Raw genomic sequence first — 22,013 nt, forward strand, 5'->3', positions numbered from 1 at the left:
ATTTTTTCTCGCCTGTTCCCTGTTCCCACACAGGGAGTGGGACAGCAAACTGTGCAGGGTGCGCAGTGAACTTGCGCTCCAGCACGGCACTCCCAAGTTAAGCTGCTCCCTTTTTTTATCTGGAAGCGACTCATTGCTTCAAAAGGGTTATAGTCCTCTGCAGTCACTGAACCTGAAGACTCGGCTTGGCCATGGATCAAGCACGTGAAGAACATGTGACCTTCTCAACATGGAGAACCTTTGTTGTGCAATGAACTCGAGTAGCAACACAGGAAAGTTGTACTGGGAATAACTAGAGCCTCTCTGCTCCTTCCATGAAGGGATATATAATTCACCCAGTGTTTGAAAGTGGGAAAAGAAGTGCATAGCACAGTTGATGATTGTTACTTTTTAAATCTAAATTTTCCAGGACTATTCCTGAGTCCTTGGCGTGAACAGTTATCAGCGCATAATGAGAAGACACTCAACTGTTCTCACACATAGAGCCAAGGGAGGAATTTACTGTTTCTCATTGCTTCGTTTGCTTCCATAGGCAGGCTCTCCCCTCAGTGAATGAGACAAGAAGCAATGTTGTAGCATCATAATTTGAAAGGGCAAGGGCAAAAACCTCGCTGTTTGTATCATCCTCTCTTACCCCTCCAACGTGACTGTAAACATCTGGAAGGTGGTTTTTGCCTGTCTACTGATTAGACAGGTTCTGCAAAGGAGAATGATGCTGTAATAATATTGACCTGGAAAATTGGCCTGTAGAGCTTCTGTATGAAATTCTAAAACCTTCTTACAAACATTAATGAAAAGCATTTCACAACCTTCTTGTCAGACAGGTAAGTGTTATTGTCATCATTTGATGTCTGCAAGAACTGGGACAGAGACTATGTGAGTCGCTCAAAGTCGAGTGACAGAGCTGAGAACAGCATCCAGCTCCCTGTGCCACAAATATATAGAATGTGGCAGCTTCTCAATCAAATTAATTTCACTAACAAAACAGATTAGTGTAAGGAGGAGGTATATAAAAATCAATTTAATCTTGGAAAAAAACATAACTTTTTTTTTCAGTAGGAATTGTATGAGAATGCTTCAGAGAAGTCGCAACAGATATACAATGGGTGATGTGTCAGTGCAGTGTCCCCGTGTGAGTGGGGGCGTTGAGACACTGGGCTTCTGTTTCTGCGTCCTCTGTTGATCTTCTGGTGAAAGCCGGTGCTTATCTGTGCAAGGATGCACAATTCTAACTATTGCTTGATCCTTACAATTGCTGGAAAAGTCTTAAAAAGACGTCTGTGTTCAGGGTTTGGCTACCGACAAACCTGCTTGGACTGGCACTGTCCTTTTTGCTGTATATAGGGAAATAGAGCAAGCGATGGTTGGTTCATCCACGCCTGAATTTTCTTGCAGCAGAAGTAAGCAGTGATTCCATTCCCATGTGACAGTCACCACATTTTGTTTTCACCTAGAAAGAAATGGGTGAAGTTTCTTCAGACACTAGGCAAGTTGCATCACAGTGGATTAAAATGACAGCTTGTTTTACAAATCCTTAAGGATTAAGAACATATATTTCTAAACATTAAATCCCAGCAAAAGGACAGGAGGAGATTTTGGCTTGGAGCAATATCACAGCTGATAGCAGAGACACTGAATAAGAATATAGTCAACAAGGTTGGGAAAATGTATAAAAGCAGAATTAGATTTCATTATTTTTACTTTCTGTTGTTCAATAGGTTATTGCATTGCCATATGTTTATAGTAAAGAGTACAAACTAAGGTTATACTTTGATTTTTATTTCAAAAATGGTTTATATCCTCTTTTGAGTTAATGAATGACAAGTATATTATAGGTGGAAATAATTACCCTCACTCGTTGGCTATACATTCTACCTACAACAAATAAATTCCTGCTGAATTTTGGATGCTTACCAGTTTGAGCTATTCCATGTAAAAATAACAAAAATGCATTTTGCCTGAGTTGCAGTGCTGTAAACTTAAAACCAGATGGTGGATTATCTTTAAAACAATCTTATTATAAAGTTCTCTTTATGATCTTGTCTTACTCTATTTCATTGTATACCCGAGAGTCTTCTTTTCCCATGAATTCTTACAAATACCAGGGAAGTAAGATGTGTGTATTTGAGGGGGGCAGGATATTGTATTGTCCTCACTGAACTGAATTCACTCAGGACCAAACAGGTGTCAAAGTTTTCCAGAGTTTATGAAGAGGTCAGCTGCACTGAGCAAACACCGGTATGTACTACTGTATGACTACCTCAGAGGTGTACATTGATGAAGCTCCCTAGGTGTAAGAACAATTTTTTAATCTAGCTAAACTTTTGGGGGTTAAATTTTAGGCTATAATGTATTTGCTCTATATTTCCTCCACTATGGTCGACTTGGCCTTTTAGTATTCTGAGAAATATGTAATGACCGGGAATCTTCCAGGTAAGATTCAGGTTTAAAATCCAGTTTGGTTTATATGTAAGGACCCAAATAAACAGTTTTAAGGAGAAAAAACTATAATAGTGTCTTATGTTCCTTCCCACCTTTTCTCTTCTTTGTTTGGTATGTGCTGATGCTGCCGTACAACCTCAGGGCAACTAATTTTAATTGTGTTTTGTTTGTTTTGGAACTCTTTGGAGATGAAAAGATATATTCCCCTTAAATGGTATTAATTATGTGTCCTTTCTACTCAACGAGAAAGAATGCCAGTACTTGCTATGGTCTTCCAATGCACAGTAAGACGTTTTAGCATCCGTCTAAATATTGCATCTACCCGATCTGTATTTTATTGTCATCTGGTACTTGTATTTCACGAAAATCTGATATGTTAAGAAATCCCTCAGCATCCAGGAGAGAAAGAACAATCAAATCTAGTTGTGGAAACTTCTGGCTATGCGTAGACTGTCAGTGTGTCTGTAGCAGAGGTCCTCCTCCATGGCAGTGTTATACGGCTTAGAGATTGCAGCCCCTCTGGATGTGCAACACTTACTCAGTGCTTCATTGGGGAGCTTGCCTGCAAGCACTCTGACGTGATAGGGAAAGAATTCAAACTGCAATATCTCAGGCTGATGAGCTTTCAGGTAAGTATGTTGCTACTCCAGCTTATTTGAGTTCTTAAAATTTGGATGCAACTCTACAGCCTCTTTGGGGGTAAAATCCTTGACAACACTAGCGTAAAGAATAGGACTGAATCCTATGCGTGGCTGTGACAGCATCAGTAAAACATGGAAGCAGATATTCAGCATTTAGCAGCTACTGTAAGAACCGCCTGTCAGCAGGGCAGACGTTACAACATTGATGGATATTTTTGAAAACCACATGTATCCCGCAACTTGCCCTGTCGCCTTCCTGAGGTTCTCACAGCTCTCCTGCTATGTTATACTCGGGAAAGGGGTGGCAGGAGGCAAAAGCTTGGCAGTGATTGATTTGCCAGTGTGGTTGTTCTGGGTGTTGAAGAATTCTTGCTCTCTCCCTTCCGAGTATCAATACTGAAGTACTTTAACAAGATTCTTGCACTTTGACAATTTGCTTCTGAGATTCAAAGCTTTTCTAAGTGATCAAGATTATGCCTAGACTGTGAGAGAGATGCACTCATGGCACCCCAACATCCTGGTTTTTTTACTGTCCCAATTGTCCATCACTCTGTTTTGGTGTTCATACCATGGTGATTATTATTACTACATACACAGTTAATCTGTAAGTATGGTGAAATGGGCCATTACAACAATAAATTTTATATTCTCACTCTACACAGTCAGACATCTCTGTATCAGATAGCTCCAGAGGGGTACGGTCCCTCCTCTGACCGTGCTTGTGCCTGTCCTGTGTAGTTGCTGCTGTGCAGCTGTATCACTCCTACTGTAAACAGATTAGCTGATCCTCCTTGCAGAAATAATACTGCATCATCAAATTATCTTTGCTAAATGACCTATGCTTTGATATTCCTTACTGTGATAGCAGATACTACAGAAATGTAAACTTTGAGGATGAAGAATTAAATATTTTCTTTATCTGCCATATTTAATTAGCATGTAGGTCCATTGCATCTGTCCAACATAAGACACACAGGTGGATTGTGCTGGATTTCCTTGGTGCATAAAGTATTTTTTTTATAATAGAGATATTATTCCTATTAAATATTATGCAGCTCTTCTATGATGACTTCTTCCAGGTGGAAGTATCGTTCATCATAGTAATATAAGATGCAGAACTTCTACTTATCAGGCTGGAGGAAGCTCCGTGTACACTTCAGTCCTGTGAAGTTTTATATGCCTTGGACCACCACTGACTCCAGAGACAATCTGAGCTTCTGAAATGAATGTTTAGCACTTTTTAGAACTGAACTTGGCTTCCCTTAATGGGGTTGTGGGCTGAGGAGTAGGTGGTCGTGTTGCAAGTCTCACACACCCAGTGTGCAGTTAAAAACTGGGGACTCTGCTGGTCGGTTGTCTAATGTCAATGTCTGACTACCGGATGATAGCTGAAGCTGAATTTTTGCTCCGCTGTGTGTGTCACACACTGAAACAGAAGAATACCTTTTCCATTCACTTTTATGGGGTTTAGCATCCCCATGTCTAGAGCCCAAGAAACATTTGTCCCAAAACTAGTTTCCTTGTGTCAGAACCTGGGATAGGTGTTCTCTCTTCAAATAGTCTTGGGAACTCAGATGTTTAACCACTGTAATGCAGCTAAAACACTGTTACCCAAAAGTGAGCTTTCAATGACTCAAATTCACACAGAATGTGTAAATGCTGTACAACTGATGGAACAAGAATTGAACTGTGTAATTACCATTCTTTCTATATCCTTTCTGGATCAAAATTGTCTAGGCCAATGCTTAGAAAAAACATCTTGCCGCAAATTATTTGCCTTTTCTAAGAGCTTATTATTTCTTATTTTTTTCTGTAAAACAGAAAAGGAACCTCTCTGCTGCACAGAATTTGAAGTACCTTTCTGGCCTTCAAAAACAAAGAACCACTACACAGCAATTACTGGACTGGATGTTCCCGTCTTCCTGTACATCAGCATGTCGACATTTCATCAGTGACATGAATTTTCCGTGTGACTTTTATTTAGTTTTTAAAACCTGCCTGCATATAACTCTTTCAAAGTTATCTACTCTCAGAATCATTATTGTGCTTTAAAATGCTTGCAACTGTGAAAACCCATAGACAGATGTTTCCTAATGAACAGTGTGTGCCACGGCCAGTTGCATGTGAACAGCAGAAATGCGAACTTTTCAAAACAATACACATTTTGTGGTCAGGTTTCTCCAAACTAGTGAGTGTCCCCACCAACAGCAGTTTCCTGGCAGAACGTAAGGGTACAGCAGCTGTTTGAGCAAAAAAACCCCACCCCTGTTGCTGGGGTGGTTTTGTATATCCTCAATAGATTTTTTTTTTTTTAAAAGCCACCCAAATTTGCACTGGGAATTCACAAAGTAACATGCAGAAAAGGATCCTTCATATGCACTAGGTTTGGGACATCACTGCAATTGTGGTGTCATTCATTCTGTATGCCAGGCTGCTGCTTTGGGAAGCTGAGTGAAAAGTAACTTGTCTAGGAGTCAGGCACATTTATCAGGAGGAAAATATGCTTTTCTGGTCCATACTTCCTTAGCAGAGTAAGCCTGACTTTTGGAGGGTCTGCATATATTCAGGTCCCATTAAATCAATTAGAAATATTCTTACTCAGCATCTCAGCTAACTCCTTCTAAAAAAGCAAAACAACCAGAAGTGGTAATTTCAGTTTAAGAGGTGCATTTTGTTGAAAAACAATTCGCATTTGGGTGCTTTTAAGTACATAAATGTATTATTATTACAGAAAAGAACTTTTAAATCCACTTCAGCCATCATTAATTATGGCCTTTGCTTATGTGTTTGTCTTTGCTTCTATATTTATCACAGAAGATTAACAAAGTCAGTGTATTACATGGGATGCTTCACCGATCATCAGTATTTTTCTGTTATTCATTCATTATTTTTTCTTATGGGGAAGAGGAGAAGGCATACACCATGTTATTCTATGATATACTATGATGTTCTAAAATACTATGAAATGCTGGCTGAAGGCATTCCCTTACATATACCAGAACATTACATATTTCTTTGGGTTCTTCCTAGAACAGAGAGGCTTTGGAAATATACATTTTTTTTTTCAGTAGAAGTGAAAGACATGTATTTCTTTGTCTTCTTTATTCTAGGCAGCACATAATAAGGAAAACAGGTTAAAAAAAAATCATTAGGCATCATATGCAAAAATATTTAATATGTATGTATTTGGATACATATTATTCACTTTTGTATTTTGTTTTATTACTTGCTTCCCAGAACAAAGAAGGCAAAGAAACTCATGAAAATACAAGCCAAAGAAATAGCGTGTGAGAGCGTGTGTGTCTGCATGCAATAATTTATATACTAACTTCATTACATAGTAACACAAACCATCTAGCCAGCAACGTTCCCCTGCTTCATTACACTGTGCACAGAAAAAATGAGCTTTATATTAGAGATCTTGTTGTATTCATTGCCATCTGCATCTTTTGCCTCTTTCATTGTTCTGCTCATCTCAATTTAAAATGCAGTTCCGATTTTGATCTCAGAGTACTATAAATCCAAAATAAGTCTAGCAACTTCAAAGAAGTTTATTTCTGCTTTACATAGTTATAACTAAGATACAAATCTGGCCCATAGGCACATTCATTTTATAGCGAGTTAAAACACGTACCCTTACTATTGGCAAACCCTTAAGGTTAACAGACATACATGTGCTGTTGGAATAGCAGCTATGGTGCTTTTTTTTTTTCTTTTTTTTTGCATCCAGAGCTATTTTTGGTTCCTTCCCCTTTGACAAACATTCCTGGTAACAATTAAAAGCGGCTCTTCTTATTATAAAATTAAAGCTGATAGCTGAGCACTTTATGTATCAAATACATTTTCTCTTTAGATGATGATTATCATACATGGAATAGAAATGTGAGGTCTGATTTTCCTTTTACTTGCAGTGGTGTAAATCAGCAGAGATGGGGTGAAAGATGGATAGGAAAATGATTCTGGGGATCTAGTCATGTTTGATGCTTGGCTATCAAAAGAAGAATGCGATGCAGAAACGGGGACTGCTTGTGCCTTTGTGGGCTCTGAACGATCCCTGTCCCTGCTTGTGGAAAGTCTGCCTGGAAGGAAAAGCAACGCACAAGGTCATTCACAGCTTTCTGCTCTTGAAGGAGCCAGAGCCGACACTGCAGGACATTGCACTAATGGGGTTTGCCTTGACCTGGGTGGGGATGTAAGCCTTGCTGGAAAGGGCTGCGACCATTGTCCCTGCGGGCTGTCACACTGGAGTTACAGGTCCCGTCTCCCCTTTGACACAGCTGTTGCCCTTGCAGGTTGACATGGACTTGGTATTTGTGCTCTGTCTGTGGATAGAATCTACCCCAAACGTGAAAGGAGAAGTGGATGACCTTGTCCATCACAAATTCCTACAGCGGGCCTTTCACCTGCCTTAATCCCCAGGTGCTCTTACTGACATAAACTACCGAGTGCTCCTGCATCTAACTGATTTCCTCCAGGAACTCAGGGAAGGTGTTTCAACCTTTTTCGGGGCCCGTCTCAGGGACACGGGGCTCTCCTCTTTTCATATGACCTGGGCTAGCCAGCAATATTTCCTGGGATGATTTTAGTCTTACTTCCCAGATTTGAATTTCCAGGTGCTGGCAACAGAAGGTTCTTAGTGGAAAGTCCCTGGGATGTTGACTCATTTCCTCTTTTTTTCCATTAGGGTCCAGATTTTCTGACTTTCAGTGTGCACAACCAGGAATACTTATTTAATTTAACATTTGTGAGTCTAGGCAAAATGCCAGGAATTTATTTTATCAGTGGGTGGGGTGGGCAGATGGTGGCATGGCTTTGGGCATTTGCCAGCGGTTGGCAATTTCATTTGTTTATTTTTCTTTAACTGTGCACTCTGCCTACACATGGCATTATGATAATGGGGGCAAATACCCACGAATAGTGATGAAGGAGATCAGCTCCTAAGAAGATCTCCATTATGGTGAGAGGCTGTTAAACTCACAGCCTACAGTCATCTGCGTGGACTCCATGCAGCCTATTAACCCAGTTCAACAATGTAAGTTGGTTAAAGTATCAAACCCCTGCTCAGGAAAAGTTTCGCTTCAAGGGTAGTATGGAGGATTAAAGTTTAAGTCAGTGGGATTTAAGCACAGGCTTGTTTCCTGAAGTAGGACTTTGCTAAGTTTCATTCCTCCCAGCTAAGCCTCAGCGTTGCCATCTATTCAGAGAGAAAATGCAGCCAGAAAGTAAACGTTTTCACTGAGATTAGCTCTTGCACCCAGAGTCACTGCGTTTCCAAGCAGACTGCGATTGCATTTGGAAGTAGCAAAAATAGGGGGGAAAGGGTCCTGTTTCCAGGGTGGTTGCTGGAACAAATGCTGACAGCGTGGTCGCCAATGGATAAAAGAAGACTTCCTGTCAAATTGTGATGGTTTGCCAAACACGTGCTTCAAGGTAAGAGCAGAGGTACTGTATAGTAAAGAATACAAGAATAATGAATGTGTTCCTGTAATAAAGACGAGACTAGTTGTAGACAGGGCACAATATGCAAAGGAAAGTCTCATTCGGTGTCAGTAAAGATCGTACAGTTGGGCCTTAAAGGCAGTACCTGGAAGACTGGAAATACCATCTATATCACACACTCTGAGTGTGTTATTTCCCCTGTTATGACATTGTCTGAAATTGCTCCAGTGTTTGCAAGCTTTTGACACTCCGGGAGACCAGGTGCGTACAGCAGCGCTTTGGGAATCCCGCATTGCCCACAACATGGTGTGGCAGTTTCCTGGGGTGCAAAAGGCTGCAACTGATGCTCATTAAAATGCCATCAACGCTTTTATCAGGGCCACTAGCAAGTAGTTAGCTGCCTCTATGTGCCTTTTTAGGATAACACTTTCTTGCGTAAAGTTGATTACTAGAACAACTTGCAAGGGATAAGCTTCATCCCAGCCGTGAAAGGGCAGACTGTTTTGTGAGCGTTACTGTCATATGTGACAGCCTGCGTTTGAATCTCAGAAACTTTAGGTGGCTTTTTTCTGAGTGTTGCAGGTTCTCTGATCACAATTCCTGGGATACTCCAGCCCATAAACACTTAGTACAGTACATAACCAACACTGTCTGGTGTAGCTGAACCTTGTGTTTGCCTCATGGTAGTCAATATTCACCCTATTTTAAGGGCCAAGCTTTCTGGTTAAGTAATACCTCTCATTACAAACTCTGTCCAAGTGAATCCTATGATGCACCATGTTATATAGTCAGGTGATGCTGTTTTGCATCACTGGAGAGGTTGTATAATGACAATGCCCAACCCTAAGACAGGAAAGTGCTTGGTCTAGAGCTCATATGAGGCAATTGGCCATAGGACGGAAAAACAACTTAGCTAACTGACTTAAAATGAAACATCTTGAGTCAATTCAACAACTCAAAATACTATTTTTCCCAGAAAATTATATTTAAATACCATTTTCCTCTGGAAAGCAACAGCTTTATGGGAACTGCATTTTCTGTTGGAAAGGCATTACAGCGAGAGATCCTTGATCAGCTCGAATAATTTAAGCACTGTAGCATTATGGGGTATTATTATCATCTCTGGCAAATAAACAAATGTGTCCTTTGCTCCTTTTTTTTTACCTGCAGTGCCCTCCTTTCCTTTTCTCTGCTTCCATTGCATTGGCCCTAAAATGCTGACTAGACAAACAGATCATCTGACCTCACCCTTCTAGTCATTTTTCAGCTAATTACTTTGTGCTCCCAACCCCCAGGCAATATTCATGTAAACATGTTTCAGGAAATATGTTTCATTGTGGATAATTGCCTTGCCACTCTCAAGTTCAGGCAGGTGTTTTGTTTGTTTTTGTACAGGTTCTTATGCTCTATCATTAGTCTTTGCAAGTCATTATTTTTGTTTTAACTGCTTTGATCTATTCACTAACTTCAAACTAGCCTAAATAAAGTTGACTCCTGTATGTTTTCATTGATTGATTTTCATGTTATATTAATGTTCCTAAACACAGCTTAGCTTCATTCAGCTTTTCATCTGTGCTCAAATAAATGAGATTTCTGCCATAAATAGGACCCACAGACCTTTCTTTCCCACAAGAAGAAATACAGATCATCTCACGGCAACAGCTGTCAGGTGAAACCCCAGCCTACATCTCACTGGGGATGCACATACTGTGTGGTGATCCGCAGGAGAGCTCCTGCGGCTCCACAGGATGCTCAGCTGCGGCAGGTCATGCTGGGGAGGTCCAGGTGTTTCAGAAGAACACCAAAGATGTCCAGAGTGACAGCCCCACTCCAGATGCCAACCTTCAGCTTGTGCAAGGGGGGGAATGAGCTCAGGTGAAGCAAATTTGTGCCCTGAAATCTTCATTCTTACCTCCAACTTTTACCTTTCCAATCTCTCATCTCCAGCTGTGACTGAGCTTGGCTTACCTTCAAAATAGGTGATGTTGCTTGATGATTATATTGATGTATGTAGTTACCATTTGAATATTCTTCAGCAGATGCAGTAGGTCATGCTCCTGTTTTCTCGTAAGTAGTTCAAAGAATCGCACGATCCTAGAGGAAAGGCAGGGCCTCTTGATATACACGTCTTATGAAGAAGAGTAGGTAAATACGCTGCCTAAAAATGTGAGTTTTCAGAGATCAAATCACATGACAAAATAGACTACAGGGCAGAGTTTGTTGAGGTTTCCAGTGAACATCAAGTCTTCTCCCTCAACATGCTGAAAGCTGAGATGACATGTCAGACCACTTCTAAATTAATTAGAATTTTGTGTTTGATTTACTCAAAGTCCCTGTAAAAACAGGAAAAAAGGTTTTGTTTCTTTAGAACTGCTGAAGGGAAGGTGTCAAGCTAAAATATTGCCAAGTTTTATTGTATTTAGTAAAGAACATAAAGAAAGGATGCAAAATCACTGAGGGAAATAATGGTATCTATCTAAAGCCTTTCATCTCTACACCTGGTCTGGTCAGGTATACACAAACCTGTAACAATGCCATTATGCTCTTTCTTCCTGAAATGAGCTAGGAGGTTTGGGTTTTTTTCTGTTTGTTAAAGAGAAACAAAGGAGAATGGTTAGGAAAAGATTTCTCCATCATAATGATATTAGTAACATCTATGTTAGCCCCCAGTGTGAAATCCATTAAATCCTTTGTAGAAATCCTGTTGGCTTCAGCCAGGAGAGCAGCAGAGACACTGCAAGTTTCCAAGAGCCAGCTGTCAAATAGAGCGTGTAGAAAGCTATGATTTAGAATATCCTCTCTAGGGTTTCCTGGTAGAGAGTCTAAATGTAGAGTGTGTCTTAGGAAACCCACATTCTCCCCGGGGAGATAAAACAAACATGCCCAACAGTCAGAAAAGAATCTGTTCTCATAATATTTCCAGCTTGCTCTAAAACCAGCTGGGATTTCCATGCTGTGAAACTTGGATCCATATGAGAATGACTGTATACTACTCTGACCCTAATTTTACTTTCAAGCTTTAGAGTTTTGTCTACCTCAGGGAATAATGCAAAATGGAATCAGGATGGACCTGGAGGAATAAACATATTTGTGCAACACATTTGGCTTCATGGTTAGGCATTCTTGCTGCTAAACTCAGTTAGCAAGTCATTTGTGGCTTTCATGGGAATTTTTGCCTCTTAGTGCAAAGATAAATAAATGTAAATATTTCTTCCTTCCAAGAAACAGAAGTTATGTGGGCATGATTTGACTTGACAATAAAAACAGTGCTGACCTGGCTGTGCCACCGGGGTCTAATGGGCTAAAGCTTTAATTCACTAAGCTACCATGTCAGCTTGGCTTTCCCTTTCCAGCTGTTGTGAAAAGAGAACGACTCTTCTCCTAATTCTTCACGCCAGCCTGGTCGATGTGCCCTTCATATGAACATAGCAGACCCCAAGGTTAGTACATATTTTGTTATCGCTGTCTTCAGGTTAGTTCAAAGATGGATGCATTTCCCTTGTCTTCTGTCTCTGTGTCTTGATGCTTTACACAGTGTGTTGGGGTATGTTCTGACTTTCTTGCTGTAGGGTGCAGGCAGGGCTTTTCCAGCTAACCATAATAACTGCCTTTTCAAGGCATAATAGAATGTATTGCCAACACTGTTTGTTAGTACAGGAGTAGTAGCAATAACATGACTGTAGCTATGATGATTGACAGACATGAGAGGGTACGTTCTTGAGCACTTGGCAGCTTTCCTGTGTCTTCTATCTACATCACACAAATGAGCCTTTTCCTGCGATGCTTACTCCTGTTTGTTAGTAACTTTAGAGAAAATGTCCAAATAAATTCATCCATAACCAGGATTTTAGTTTACTCCCTTCCCTAGGACTTAACTAATTATTAAATAAAGGATCCCTTTACTTTCTCCTCAACTTGCAGATCTGGAAGCAGAGTGGAAATGGACCTGGCTTAGTGTCATCTGTAATATTACTTACTTCCATTATCTCTTTTTTTCTCTTGAAATCTAGTTCCCTAGGGCTTACAAATCTGGGGCAAATTGGCTGATGATATTTTTCAATTATTTGTTGATGGAAAAGGGTGCAAACTGATCCGTGTAACCAAGTAAGTTTTAAAATAAGTCTTCTATGACACGCAAAGCCCCGCTTTGTCTTCACAAAATTAGCTTGTTCTTGTGAATAGGCAGTGCTTAACAGAACACAGAGAAATTTTTTTAAGGTGTGTTTTATTACTATTATAGTGTAGTGTTGTAAGGTCATAGCAGCAGAGAGTTGCTTGAATTTACTACAGATATTGTTTAAAAAAACAAAGTGATTTTTGGCAGATGTTTGAAAATAAAATATTGACCAAGACAACTAAGAACTTTCGAAAATGCAGCTCTATGTTATAAACTTCTCATCAAGGTGCAAAGGCTCATTGAAATTATTTCGTGCAGTAGAGGAAAATTTGTGCTCCTGTTGAGGGTAGTTTCTGTAAATGAGCTCAACCGTAATACCAGCCACTAGAAAATGCCACATGGGAGACAGACGATGGCAATTCGGAAACGCTCTGATCAGACACCGCACTTTGTTACAGAAGGAAATAAATCACATGTCATACAGAGCCATAAGAAACTGATCTTCACAGCTCCCACTGCCAACTAGTCTCTCTGATTTAAACGAACTGTGTTGTATACATCACTGTTGAAATATTATTTTGATAAAAACAGAACAAAAGTAGAAGCTTTAGACTGAAGTTTAAAACAAGACAGTTGTATAGGATGCTAGAAATCTAGGACACTATTTATTCCATCTTTTATTGATTTTTTTAATTGTATGAAACCTATAGAGCACCTTGTGCTGGGCACTTCTGGGATTGACACTATCACTAGTTTCCAAGTTGCCAGCGTTCACTTGAGGGTCTGACAGATGCCTTGCACTGAATCAATCTGTTTCCCCCCCGTGTCCCCCCCTCAGCTGTCCACTGCACCTTTCTACTGGAGCTTATCTTCTCTGCTGCTGAGTTGCCCCACAGCTTGAGTGCTTGTGCCTGGGCTGTTCCCGTGCACACAAATACATAAGGCTTGAGCTAGGGCTGAGATGCATTTCAACATCCTAATTAAACCATCTTACCTACATTCACCAGTGGATGGTGGCCACTCCTGTGAAATAAAGATGATTTATCTTCTTCGTTCTTTTGCAGTGATGGCTGTGTTTGGATGAGGCAAGCCAGAGCCTGAAGCTTTTTTGTTTGCCGACTGAATGGGTACAGAAGTCAGATGCGGTGCAAGCTTCACCAAGCTCCCTAGCAAACAAGGTTAGAGCACGATTCAGAAATGTGCTTAGGTATGTTCTCTGCTTTGAGCACCTGAGTAGTGCTCAGGTGCTCAAAATGAACCTGCATGCTTAAGCCAGGCATGATCTTAAGTGTGCTACTGAGTCAGCAGCGTGGCTGTTGCTGCAGCCAGAAGATGTGAGCTCTAGGCCTTTCTCTGCTATTGATTTTTGAATGACTCTGCGCAAATCAGTCAATGTTTACCACTTTCTCTACTCTCTGAGACTCAGTTATTTGTTAACTTCCTTGAGCTCCTCGGATGAAAGTCTATGCAAGGACAAATCAAAATACAGTATTGTGACATAATTCAGTGAAAGGAAAATATTCCTTCTGCTTAGCATTGCCTGATAAGGTCAACATTATATTTTTTCCTTTCCTTTTGAAATGAGACTTTCGTTAATGTCAGTGAGACCTCAAAGTGCCTTTTGCAATAATGCTTTTGAAATATCTTTTAGTAACAGAAATAAAGTTGCTGTTCTGCTAAAAGGATTGTTTTCAGCAGATGCTCTTCATGTTTGTAACATCATGATAAAACAGATGAACAAGAGTCCTCTTCTCCGCTAAAATACATGTGACATTGTGATATGCATGAGTCTTCTTTCTTCTCCGCTAATATACATGTGATACAGATGTCCATCTCAACTTGTTGCATGAAAATTTGGCTGTTCAGTTTCCACTAGTATGAGGAATTCCATGTATTTATTTGGCAACACAGATTTTGATCTATGACAACACTGCTGAAGCATTTTGGGAGCAAAAAATGGATAAAAGCCATTATCTTTCTGTTTAAACTTGGATCACATTCTGTCTTACCTCAAATGGCAGTCAATTATACTTCACAGGATTGCTGAGCCCAATATGACAAAATGACCTTTGAGAAAGAACTGAATATAGACAAATGGCCAAAGATCATGACAAATATCTAATTTGTATTATCTGCTTTATCAAAAAGCAAATTCTCCTTTTGATTCTTCTCCTTTCTTTCTCTGTAGAATGATTTTTCCCACACATTTCCAGAAATATGGGATGTAATTCATATGGCTATATCGCTCACTCCTTATATACATGAGTCTTATATACATGAGTGGGGTCTTTCTGGGGACTAACTTTTACCTTATCTCATTCCTTGGGATTTGGGGGACAAAGGGCGGCTATTGGGAGACATGAAAGTTTAAGTTGCCAAAAAGTAGGCCTTGCAGGCTGTCCTGGTTTCGGCAGGGATAGAGTTAATTTCCTTTCTAGTAGCTGGTACAGTGTTTTGGATTTAGGGTGAGAACAATGTTGATAACACACCGATGTTTTAGTTGTTGCTAGGTAATGCTTACACTAGCCAAGGACTTTTCAGCTTCCCATGCTCTACCGACTGAGAAGGCTGGAGGTGCACAAGAAGCTGGGAGGGGGCACAGCCAGGACAGCTGACCCAAACTGGCCAAAGGGATATTCCATACCATGTGATGTCATGCTCAGTATATAAAGCTGGGGGAAGAAGAAGGAAGGGGGGCACGTTTGGAGTGATGGCGTTTGTCTTCCCAAGTAACCGTTACGCGTGGTGGAGCCCTGCTTTCCTGGAGATGGCTGAACACCTGCCTGCCCATGGGAAGCAGCGAATGAATTCCTTGTTTTGCTTTGCTTGCATGCGCGGCTTTTGCTTAACCTATTAAACTGTCTTTATCTCAACCCATGAGTTTTCTCACTTTTACCCTTCCGATTCTCTCCCCCATCCCACCGGGGGGGAATGAGCAAGCGGCTGCGTGGTGCTTAGTTGCCGACTGAGATTAAACCACGACACAGGCTAACTGCCTGGGTACCCTATAGGTATTATTACTTGCCTCTGCAGTATCTGTGGTTTTATTTATGCTCTTTGCCTTTCTACTCTTGGTTGTGTTGGGCTTGCCAGCCCCTTTCCCTAGAGTTTCTCCATCCCTCTACCACGCTGTCCCTGGCAGTCAGAATACCCTCCTACAGCGAGCGCCGCCCCCTCGAGCCTTCAGTTCCTTCTCTAAAACACACGAATGTTGCAAGGCCAGTACCAGCTCCAGTGTACTGCTAACTAAAACTGAACAATCCTGCCTTCTTTGCACATCTCCACCCTCAGGAAAACATAATTTCTCCACCGCAATGCTAGGCAGGTGCTTGCAGTTTGGTGGTTATCTCGGTCTGGTTAGAAGACGAGCTCCTTGAGGCACAGGTTAACCTTAGACTATTGTCTGTATCAGCCCAAGCACACCACTGGCACATAGCTCTGAGTAATAAATGTAACACCAGCCCACAAAAATCAGGAACTGTTATGCTGTTAAAATCTTTCCAAGCTGCAGGTTTCAAAAGTAAAGTGCTTAAGGAATTGTGAGTCATATTGAAGGAAGAGGAATAAGTCAAGTTTAAAGGGTTATTAACATGTATGGAGAAAATATTTTAAAAATTAAAATAAGTTCACCTGTCTCCTCAAAGCTGAGTACAGATCGAACATATATTGCTTGCCCTGATTGACTCATTGGAACACTTTTTCTGCCTCAAGTTCTCTCTTTTTCCTTCCCACAAGTGTGTAAATAGCCAGACTTTTGGACAAATAAAAACAGATCAATCCTTTTGCAGACTTCTGGATGAGCTGAATGTATCAGGACTGCACAAGAACTGTCTGGTTAGAGATGCTGTCACTTATATAAACCTCCTAAAAAGATCTACCAAGTCACTGCTGAAGCCACCAAGACGACTGAGGTAATTATTGCCACCTCCTGTTTTAAGCAAACTCTGTAGCACGGTTAAAACCACAAAAGCAATACATCACTTGCATAGATTTGGAAGCTTTTAATATCAGCTACTAGCCAGGTATCAGAAGACTAAGAAATTAAATGGGGAAGATAAACAGGTGGATAATCTGTAAAGGGTGGCTGATAATTAACCAATGATAACTGAAGAGGGATGTTTCCCAAAAGATTCAGAGGCTCCATTTAGTTCAGATGATCAACTCTTAATAACTTGGTTATTTATTTATAACTACCTTTTGAAGTGCAGAATGCTGAGTCTAACTTTATTTGTATTGAAGTCAGTGAGAGATCGTTTACTGATTTCCTGTACCAAACATTTTTCTCTGTCAACAGAGACTACTAGGAAGTGCCCTTACTTCAGCATTTGAAAAATGGAGATGTACACAATGTCACAAATTATGACAGCAAATGTCACAGTCAGTACTTACAAATTTGACTAAATTTCAGCAGATTTGTCAAAGAACAAGACCAACATGGGATTTCTGAGATTAGCACCAAACGTGGCTTAGTTCATTTAAAAAGATTCAAATGAGACCACTGGTCTTTAGAAATAGCAGTTGCTTAGTATTTTAACAGGGGTCTGTATACCCGGAAGAGTCTACACAGAAGTTGCCATAAACCATGCATGTGATATCTCAACGCTGTCTGTATGAGCACAAGAACACTGCATGTTTCAAGAGACTATGAGAAAATTGAATGTAGTGAAGTATGTATCCAGGAGAAGATTCATCTGAAGCCTGATCTTATTTCTATTGGATTGAACAGTTAAATATGTCAACAAGAAGTCATTCAAAGGTTCCAAGTACGCTAAAGACATCATTCCTTCATTGATAAGCAAATCTTCTGAAGCATGATTTTAAAAGGTAAAAAAAGCAAAGAACTCATGATGGCAAAAAAGGAAATAAAATCCTATCATTCTGCTGCCATAAAACAAATGGATAAATGAAATGCAAAATCTCACTATCTCCATGAATGCATTTCTGTACATTTTTTTTTACAGAGATTTGTGAAAAATAGCCCCAAACTGCAGCCATTAGAGACTCTGTTTTACTTGGCAAAGGAAGACAGTATCACTTAAACACAGAACTTTTTTCTTGGTTTTGATTTTGGGTTTTTTTTTGTTGTTGTCATTGTTGTTCATCTGCACTTTTTGTTCCTGCAGCTACAATGTTTGGAAGAGCTACCTGTTGTAAATGGCATTACATTAATGGAAAAAACATATGGAATCAGAAAGAGCTGAGAATGCCCTACCTGTTTTTATTTCTGAGATATTTTGTGTAGAAAAACGAATACTAAAAGTAAAACGCCGACTTGAGCCTTACCACTTTTGTAAACATTCTCAAATGCAGTGCTAAGAATTGTTTACACAAGTTGTGCCAGCTGCTTAATGGTTAAAGACCTTGCCTTTCTTCACATTGAAGCAGCAGGGAAGGAGACACATAGATGAGGAACTTGCAATTAGGAGCAACATAACTGATCATCCAAAGACCATCTGGAAAATTTGCCTGCTGATGGACAAACTGCTGATGAAGGTTTCAGGATGTTTAACACTTAACACCCAACACTACACTATGTTCACAGAATTTACGGACTTAGGGGCAAACTATCTGGCACCAGTAGTTTCTGCTTGGCCTTCTGCATTACTTGAAACCATGAACCTACATTTTCAGAATTGTTTCTTCACATAAAGTTAGCTAAATGCATTGATCAACTATGTTTTGCATTAAGGAGATTCTCCTTAAGAAGCTAACAAAGTATCCCTTATTTACATCAACTATTTTTTATTGCTGCTTATGGGGTTGAATCCTCTTAAACCACATATTAATGATATTACTGACGTTTGTGCTTCCTGACTTAAAATGGTATAGTCAACTAAAAGAAGCTTATCTTTGGAATTTTAATAAAAGCAACTATTCGATGACTTACCAGGAAGTGGAAATATTTTTTCACATGTATGATTTTGGTGGCCAGTCACAAGTGGTGTTCCCCAGGGCTCAGTACTGGGGCCAGTTCTGTTTAATATCTTTATCAATGATCTGGATGAGGGGATCGAGTGCACCCTCAGTAAGTTTGCAGACAACAGCAAGTTGGGTGGGCGTGTTGATCTGCTTGAGGGTAGGAAGGATCTGCAGAGGGATCTGGACAGGCTGGATTGATGGGCTGAGGCCAATTGTATGAGATTCAACAAGGCCAAGTGTCGGGTCCTACACTTGGGTCACAACAACCCCATGCAGCGCTACAGGCTTGGGGAAGAGTGGCTGGAAAGCTGCCCGGTGGAAAAGGACCTGGGGGTGTTGGTCGACAGCCAGCTGAACATGAGCTGGCAGTGTGCCCAGGTGGCCAAGGTGGCCAACAGCATCCTGGCTTGTATCAGAAATGGTGTGGCCAGCAGGAGTAGGGAAGTGATCGTGCCCCTGTACTCGGCACTGGTGAGGCCGCACCTCGAATACTGTGTTCAGTTTTGGGCCCCTCACTACAAGAAGGACATTGAGGTGCAGGAGTGTGTCCAGAGAAGGGCAATGAAGCTGGTGAAGGGTCTGGAGAACAAGTCTTCTGAGGAGCGGCTGAGGGAACTGGGGTTGTTTAGCCTGGAGAAAAGGAGGCTGAGGGGAGACCTCATCGCTCTCTACAACTACCTGAAAGGAGGTTGTAGGGAGGTGGGTGTCGGTCTCTTCTCCCAAGTAACAAGCGATAGGACGAGAGGAAATGGCCCCAAGTTGCGCCAGGGGAGGTTTAGATTGGACATGAGGAAAAATTTCTGTACTGAAAGAGTGGTGAAACATTGGAACAGGCTGCCCAGGGAAGTGGTTGTGTCACCATCCCTGGAGGTATTGAAAAGACGTGTAGACGTGGTGCTTAGGGACATGGTTTAGTGGTGGACTTGGCAGTGCTAGGTCAATGGTTGGACTCGATGATCTTAGAGGTCTTTTCCAACCTAAATGATTCTATGATTCTATGATTTTTTCCCTTAAATGAGTCATCTCAGCTTAGCCCACAGCATTAAGTTTTGATTCCACAAAGTACTTAAATGCAAGTGTAACTTTAAACATATGACTAGTGGTACTATTTAAAAAATGGCCCCATTGCACATGCCCCTCAATTTACAAATGCTGAAAGACCTTGTGGAATCAGCAGCTTCAGCAAAAGTGGCAAACCTGCATTGCTCTGGGTCACATTTAGTTGCTTTTTTTTTTTAAAGCATAGGTCTTCAAAGAAGAAAACCAGTGGGAAAAATCCATGATTCAACTGACAGTAAACAGAGGACATAGTGATAATAGTCAAATATACAGTACTGTGAAACCTTGCCTGTTAGTAGATAATTACACACAAAGGAAAAGAATACTACTCACCAGGCAAGTAGTCCATTTCTAAAGCTATTTTGTTCAAACATATACCAGCAGACTTAACTACAGATTGATTTACCAAACATACAGTAGTGCAATAAAACCCCAGCAACTGATCACAATAAAGCTAGAATTTTGTCTAAAGATAGTAAAATATTACTATGTAAAAAGAATTTTCCAGTACAGTAACACTGAATGAAAAGGGAGTCATGAAGCCTTTGAGATATATATTTTATTTTTCCATTGAATTTGGCTCCTTTCAGAACATAAACAAAAGGTGCACAGTGCTGCCTGACTCCCCCTTACTTCTTCAGGAAAAGTTTTCTGTTGATTGCTTTCATGTGCAGTATACGTGTTCAGAAGAGGTTTGTGTTTTGACACAAACACCGCAGAAGAAATTGCCAGGGATCCGGAGGAGGTAGGCTTCATATAAACCTGCTGTAGGCAGTAAATGAAGAATCTCATTCCCTTTAGCGTTGATTAGGCTTTTATAGGGCAAATCCTGACCACGCTAAGGGTCAGTGAATGGAGAAGCTGCTCCTGGCCTCCAGAGCCAGAATTCACCCCAGAAATCTGCTGGGAGTCCTGCCTGGAAGTACAACCTTTCCGCTTCTGGCGTTAAAATCCTGTAGCACCATTTTCGATCATGGTTAACATTACCTCCGATTTGGTCCCGTGGGAACTGAAGGTGCTCAGCTTTGAGAAATCTGCTCACCCTTTCCATTTGCAGCTGTTGGGGGCAAAATAAACAACGCAAGAGCTTAGAGAAACCCCAGTTTCTCTTTCTTCTTGAACAAATTTGAGAAAAACCTCCTTAGGCCTCCTTGAAACCATCAGAAATTGTCCCAAATCAGCTGTAAATTAAAGAGAGGTATTTCAAGATCACTGGAAGGACTTAAGTGATCAAATCTTGCTGATTGTTGATCAAATCTTGCTTGTTGATGGAAGCTTTGCATGTAAATCAGTGGAGAAGGAATTGATCCCACCCCCTTCCCAACTGAATACATTTGCCCTGTGGTGATCTCTCCCCGTGACTACAGAAAGGGAGGGGAGCCGCTAGGCAAAGCTGACCTTGAGTGAGATCAATCTTTCTCTTCGACTTGTTTTGAATACTGCTATTCAGATGCTTACACAGGACTTGATATTAAAACGAGCGTCTCCCAGGGGCCGGGCCAATTCACCTCTGTTTTCTCAAAAAGGTAAGTCATTTTGGGAAAACACAAGCAGAGGTCCTGACAAATAATTTGTCCATATATAGCAGGGCTGCGGTGCTTTGGCAAAGCTGAGTAGGGAAAACGGGTTTTGCCATGACCCTGATCTGAAGACCGCTGCTGCCGACTTGCTCGGCACACCATACCTTTTGTGCCTTGCTCTGTTGAGCTTTTGGTCCCTGTGTCCTCCCATGACCATGAAAATCACTTTAAAATCAAAGAACAAATGCCGAAAATATATAGTGCCATAAACTAAACCAAAACCACAATAAAAAAAGTAGGCCCCAAACTAATAAGTTGCAAATACAGCTCTGTCTGTGTGGGAGGGATGGATAATTGGGGGCTGAATGAGGATTTTGAACTCGCGACGGATCCTTGTGGTGCCGTTTCTCTTTCAAGGAGCATGTGAGAGTTGCCAGCCTTCCAACAAAACACTAAATATTTAAAAACAACCACCCCACTCATCTGGTGGCTGGGTTTGAAAGAACAAACATCAGTCCATTGTCTGGCTTCTGCCGTCATCTTGTACACACAGAAAGCCAAAGACTCCAAATAATTTTGTGGCCTCAGGCATCAACAATAAACAATGTATATTTGATGTGTTAGCCTAATTTCTGTCCACTGAATCTGCTGTCTTAAAGCTGTTTCCATGCTTTTTTTTTGTTATGTTCAAGTCTTTATATGCCCTGCGATCTTTCTTTGTAACTTTCTCAAGTCTTACAGTTTCATGTTTAGGACGCTGCTGCTGAGGAAGAGGTGACCAAAGTGCTCTTTTACACTAAAAGGCCACTGCAGACTTAATTCTTGCAGAAATTTGCAATTCCAGTCTGGTGAACTCCTTGCCTGTCAGTGCACTTT

This window comes from Aptenodytes patagonicus, chromosome 3 (genome assembly GCF_965638725.1).
Source record: "Aptenodytes patagonicus chromosome 3, bAptPat1.pri.cur, whole genome shotgun sequence".
In the NCBI taxonomy this organism is placed as follows: Eukaryota; Metazoa; Chordata; class Aves; order Sphenisciformes; family Spheniscidae; genus Aptenodytes; species Aptenodytes patagonicus.